The sequence below is a fragment of the Paralichthys olivaceus genome, chromosome 11 (assembly GCF_024713975.1).
Source record: "Paralichthys olivaceus isolate ysfri-2021 chromosome 11, ASM2471397v2, whole genome shotgun sequence".
Taxonomy (NCBI): Eukaryota; Metazoa; Chordata; class Actinopteri; order Pleuronectiformes; family Paralichthyidae; genus Paralichthys; species Paralichthys olivaceus.
The window spans coordinates 14,699,046-14,705,069 of record NC_091103.1 but is presented as its reverse complement, the minus strand read 5'-3'; positions in this window follow the sequence as shown (position 1 = coordinate 14,705,069).

The following is a 6,024-nucleotide window of genomic DNA, read 5'->3' as shown; positions in this document are numbered from 1 at the left end:
GCTGATACTGGAGCCGCCAATCATTGCTAGACAACCTAGTGTGCTTATGTTTATGATGTCTGTGTGTGTGGAGAAGAGAGAGATGGGGGGTAGGTAGCCCCGCCTCCCAGCACAAATTGCCATTTTCTGAATTTCCAGGGAGAGGCACTTCCAAACTTTGAGGTGAAGTTACTTAAAAGTTTAAACAGATTGTTTGTACTTTTATTTGACCCGACACTGACATTCTAATGCACATTTAAAACAGTTTCGGGTGTTTAACAATTTGATATGTGCCACCTGTTGGATCAGTCTGTGGTGCTGCTTAGGGTTGCAATATATACAGAAGACTGGGACAACAGACATAAGTTGCTTAAAACAAAAAGGAAAAATACTGGCACATCCCGGGCACATCTTAGTTCACATTTTCCTTTCGTCATTCCCTCCCAGGCGAACACAGCTGCTGCAAAACAAGAGAACAAGAGTCACTTCAGGAGAGTTGGACAAACGAAGAATGGGGGGGGGGGTTGTTTTTGTTTCTGTAGTGCCGACAATCTGACCAAGCTGGCAGTGCTTAATTAGCTCACATACAGAACAATAATGCCAAACCCTTCCTGAGCATGTTCAGTGGACATATCACAGACATTACGTAGTGGATTTGCCCCATTAAGAGTCCATACCTTCATGCCAAGATCCACATCCAGAAATTAACAGTCCAACTTGTAGCTAAACGAAAGTGGCACAACTTCAACATTGCGCCAAAGGGATTGTCAGGAAAAGGTCTCTACCGTTGAATAGTGTATCTGTTTCATCAGGAAATGTTCACTCTTGAGCTTTTTATTTCACTGCCACATCTAGTGAACAGAACCAATGCCTGTCAAAACAGCAGTGTCGTAAAGTGTTGGCTGACTTGTGAGCTTGGAAAAGAAATTTATTTAAAAAATTTGCAAACCTGGCACCAAACAGCATAGTGCTGCATTTACAAACATTTTGAAAGTGAGGTACCATTGGTCAGGTTTCATCGAACAAACTAGCTTCTCTATTAATAATTTAAAAAGAGTCTGGAATCCTGAAAGTTTGTGTAATCAATGGAAAAAGTGACATTACCACAAATGTCGGCAAACTCTACTTTCCAAACGAGTAGAGTGCATACTATTGCCAAGGCCTAACAGTTCCCTTAAATTCAATCAAGCTGTACGAAACACATATCAGTCCAATTTTTTTAATCAAGATCCATGATTTATGCCCTGGGAAATCAGTGAAAATGTCTCAATGAGAAATAAAGTTTAAAAGAAATTCCTGATCCACCCCAAACTTTCTTGACCTATACTGCATCCTTCAACCAAAATTTGTGGTAATCCGTCCAGTATTTTTGTGAAAATCTTGCTTAAAAACACATGAACAGACATGAAATAACTTCCTGTGGGGGTAATTAAAGGAGTAGTAAACAATAGAACAGGGAAAAGTAAGTGCTGTGATTGGTTGGCGTGATAATAGATTTTAAGCCTCCTAACAAAACCTTGCCTTGTTGCCTTCCCAGCTAATTCTAGTTTTAAAGTTTTGCAATCTGTTAAACAAAGCTTATGATCAGCTCCTTCAAACATTGTAGTGATTAGGGGAAAATGGACTACCCAGGTCAGACAGCTGCAGGGGAACACAGGGTGGGTTGAGTCCCTACAACAGCTCTCTTTAAAACTCAGTGAAACAAGTGTTGCACTACATGAAAGCTGTTTTAACCCCAAGCCATTCAATCTTTGTTAGAGTCCAGTATTTTGGCAAATTTGCTTGAGATTCAAAAAGTGATTTGCTGTCTGAGCTACAGGGTAGCCTCCTAGAAAAAATTGGCACTGTCTTCATTTGGAAAAAGGTCATTAATGGTCACTGAATAGAGTTTAGGGATTACATGTACATGCTTACCCTGAAGAGCACGGACCTCAGCAGATTTAATGTCGCATGGGTAGTAGTATTTCTGGATTATGCATTGATTCTACTTATAATACTAAAATCATTGAGCTCATCTCTCCCATTAAAGAGACTGGATGGAAAATAATATAAGGACTTAATGATTTAATCTGTATGTTAAAGTTACAAAGCCAAAAATGATCTGATTTAGTTTTGTGAAAAAAGTGAAAAGCTCTGGAAAATCCCTATAATGTTTTTTTGGAGTCTTTACAGCGCAACTCAGCTGGTCGTGTTTGGGGTCCACACTAATTCAGATACTCAACACGTTTGATGATGCTTAGTTCTTCCGCTTGAACATAGAGTAAATCATACATGACATATCCAGGGGAGATAATTAACAACAGGGCTACAGCATGACATTTAGACTACACATTTCCAAATGCTAAGCAGCGCAAATTGGACTTATTACAAGACTGGAAGTCTGGAGTGAAATTTGTGGCGCCTTTGAGGATTATGACAAATGATCAAACATAAGCTCCTTCCTGACTTGATCATTCTCCATGAATTTCCCACTTGAACTAGATTATCAGGTATTATTGTAAAATTTTGTAAAAAGAAAAAAAATTTGCTCAGGCTATATTAATCAATGGTATAACCATGTTTTACATCACCTTATTGTGTTTGTGCTGGTATTTTAAATGTGGGTAAACGAGGCAATTGACTCTTTTCCATTGCTGGTAGATATATTTATCTTTCTGTATTTTTCTGTTGTGTATTGTTTGAAAAAGCAGCAAGGAGGCTTGTGACCACATGCAGGTTACTTTCATATTTTTTAAGTCTCTGAAATATGAATCCCAAACTGTTTAAGCATTGCTGGAAGAGATGGACGGAATTTGTGATATGAGATGTAAAAAAGTTGCATGTGTTCTTCAACAGAGGCAACAAGCCTTCATTGCCTCCATGACATATGACATGCATCACTTTGCGTGTCCACCCATGTTTCCATCACTCCCTATCAGAGCTGATTAATATCCATTACTTCTGTATAACCATTTGACCTGACAATGAATGCTGATTGTACCCTTTCCCAATGAAGTTGAAAGCTGTATTTCAATGAGTGTAGGAGCCATTTGCTTTGGGATAATTGTATGCAGGACACCAAATTAGTCTATAGGTGTCATGATTGTGCATACAGGGAGGTCTTTTACTTTATAAACTGGTGTTGCTAGATGGTGGAGCGCACCCAAATTTTGCCTGCCATACCGTGCCATGTAAATGCACAATATTTTATTTGTTGGAAATTTATACACATACTGTTAAATGATTCTTGCCATTATTGTGGAAGAACATAAACTGGTGAGAAATAAATATCCTGTTCCTGTTCACAGCAAGTAGTAGAAAATTAACCCTTGTTATTCTACTGGACACTGATATGCTGGCTTTAAGCTTAGGCCTAGTCATTATGATTGTGAGTGTAGTGTTTTTGTTCAGTGTGAAAGGGCCTTGTGATCATCAAAGCATTGGCATTCTTAAATATTAAACTGGTCTGAATATGTGATCAGAATTTTTTTATACCAAACGTTTGATTTTGATTTAAACCATGAGCCAAACTTTTTTTATTTTATGATTTGTACTCTCAGCACCACCCAGTAAATGTAAAGGTTTACTTTTCAGTATCATTGTCATTTTAATCATAAGCTTAATCAATTCATGTACATAATAGAGACAAAAAAAAAATGCCTTTCTTCATTTTAAGCGTCATCAAAGACAGAACAATAGATGACCTCAGTGTAGTATATATTCAGTCTGTATATACCTGTAGATGAAAAGCATATGGTGTTCTCTGCCAAACAGTACATTACAATTATAATGCTCAGCTTTTGGACAGTAGTTGTGTAAATGTATAACTTGAGAGGACTGCACTGCGAAGAACTTGGAAGGTATTTACTTTGCAGTTTGTGGAGCTTGTCATTGAAGCTAGATATCTGTGTCAAAATCTACATGTAAATATATTGTACATTAAATGCCTTTGCTATTGTAGTGATACTCTACACTTTGGCTCTGGGAGTTCTGGGGTTTTATCTGATGTGATCTCACTCTGGGTAAACATCTGACCTGGCATGCAAGTTTCAGCAGCTGCACAGGGAATGTAATGGCTTCAACTGAATATACACAGCAGACAGAGTAGTAGGTCTATATGCAACAGACAGGACTTTTATGGCCAGTCGACTCTGAGCTTTATATTATTTTATATTGAGGGGTGGGGATAAATACTGAACATCAAAAGCTAAATCAAGATAAATTAGTTTTATTTGGTTCCTTGCAAATGATAATCAGCTTTACACTGCAGGACATAACACTGAAAAACAATGCATGATGTAAAATATTAAGAACCAACTCCATAGTCCAGTACATGAAACGTTTGTAGAAAGCAGGTGGACCCAAATGCAGGAGCGTAAAAACCCCCCACAAAATAAAGGGCAAGCTCAGCATGAAAAAAAGAACATGAAAACAGACTGAACAGATGACTGACAAAGACAGAATTGAACAGAAACACTGATCAGAACTTCAAAATAAAACAGGAAACACAGAACTCAAAATGAACACAAATCTAAACACAGGGGTAAACCCAGGCAAATGTCCATAACTGAGGAGTCCATCAAACAGAACCAAAATAGATGTGCAGAGTTTGGGGTCAGGGCAGAATCCTAACAGTTTAGATAATATATACCTAATTAATTAACATTTTTGTTTTTCTCTATCTTAGAGTGGCTGAAGAGCTTGTTTAGTCTGTGACCAACACAACTTGTGTGGTCGGAACAACTAAACAGCTTTTCCTCTGATTTATCTTTGCTGTGTTATCTTCTTTTAAAGCAGTCTGCTCCAAACCTCTTCGGTGCTATTTCATCTGACTCCATCTTTCTGTCCCATTAGTCTCTTTTTGTGAAATTGGCTTATTCTTCTCCCTGACCCACTTTGTTTTGCACAAACAAACATTGGCTTTTTGTTCATCCAGAAGGATGAGGAGGTTTGTGGACAGATGTCCTACCACACTGTCTGTGTGTGTGGTGCGTAATGGCTGCACCGGGGATCTGCTGCGTGTCACGGGCATCTGTCCACACAGGCTGCTTGTCTGCTGTGCATCTGCAGCAAAGCTGCAATGTGAGGTTTCTGTTATGACTATACTGTATTTAAATTGATAGCTTGTTTTTGAATCGAATATTTTAATTACGCTCTTATTTCCAAATTGCCAATGCTCTGTTCTCTGGGTTTAACCAGTACATGGCCTGCTTAAAACTTAACAAGTATTTATGTACATGGACAGTGAATATAGTAGTCAGAGACACTTGAGCAGTTCAGTCCATGTTCAGGAACTCGGGCATTATTCATTGCACGATTGATTTATGTGGAATTCAGTTACTGGTACAAAGTAGTTTAAGACAGATGTATCGCTTACATAATTATTTAAAAACAGTCATTCCAGCAGTTATTTCATGTCTCATGGTACCTTCTGCCAGTTTGAAAGAAGCCTCATTAAGCAGTGCTGGACTTTTTAGTGGGATGGAGGTTTCCAGCCAAAACTGAGTCCAGAGACATGCCCTTGTATCATTGTTTTTAACTGTTAGTGAGTATGCAATTCAGAAATGGAGCTTGCCGCTGTCAGAGCTGTTTATTTCATTGTAATTGTTTCTTACTTCTCTACCAGGAATTTGCTTAAGACACATAAAATAATGCACCTAATTCTGCTGCAGCATAAACTTTGAAAGTTTTACGGTCACATAAATAGCCTCTCTTTAATTATTTTATTTTATTTGATCAAGGGATCAAGGACTGAGGAAATGTTGTCAGGCTGCACACAAAGTTGGTTAAATGTATGATTGGTGTTATTTTAACAAAGTTGAAAGAATGGATATTTTAGCTTATTGTGGGTTTGCAAGCAATTTTGCGTGTGTTATCATTTTCAAATCAGTTTAGTCAATTTTTATGCAACCATAAAATACAGTACATTAGGGAATTCTGTCCTACATCCATTTGTATTTATCTTTGTAATGTCGAGTGTAAAAAACATTTCTATTTCATATACCATAGAAGGAGGCAGTATTTAAGTTGTCCTTTCAGTGTTTGCCTGAGGATTCTTTTCAGCAG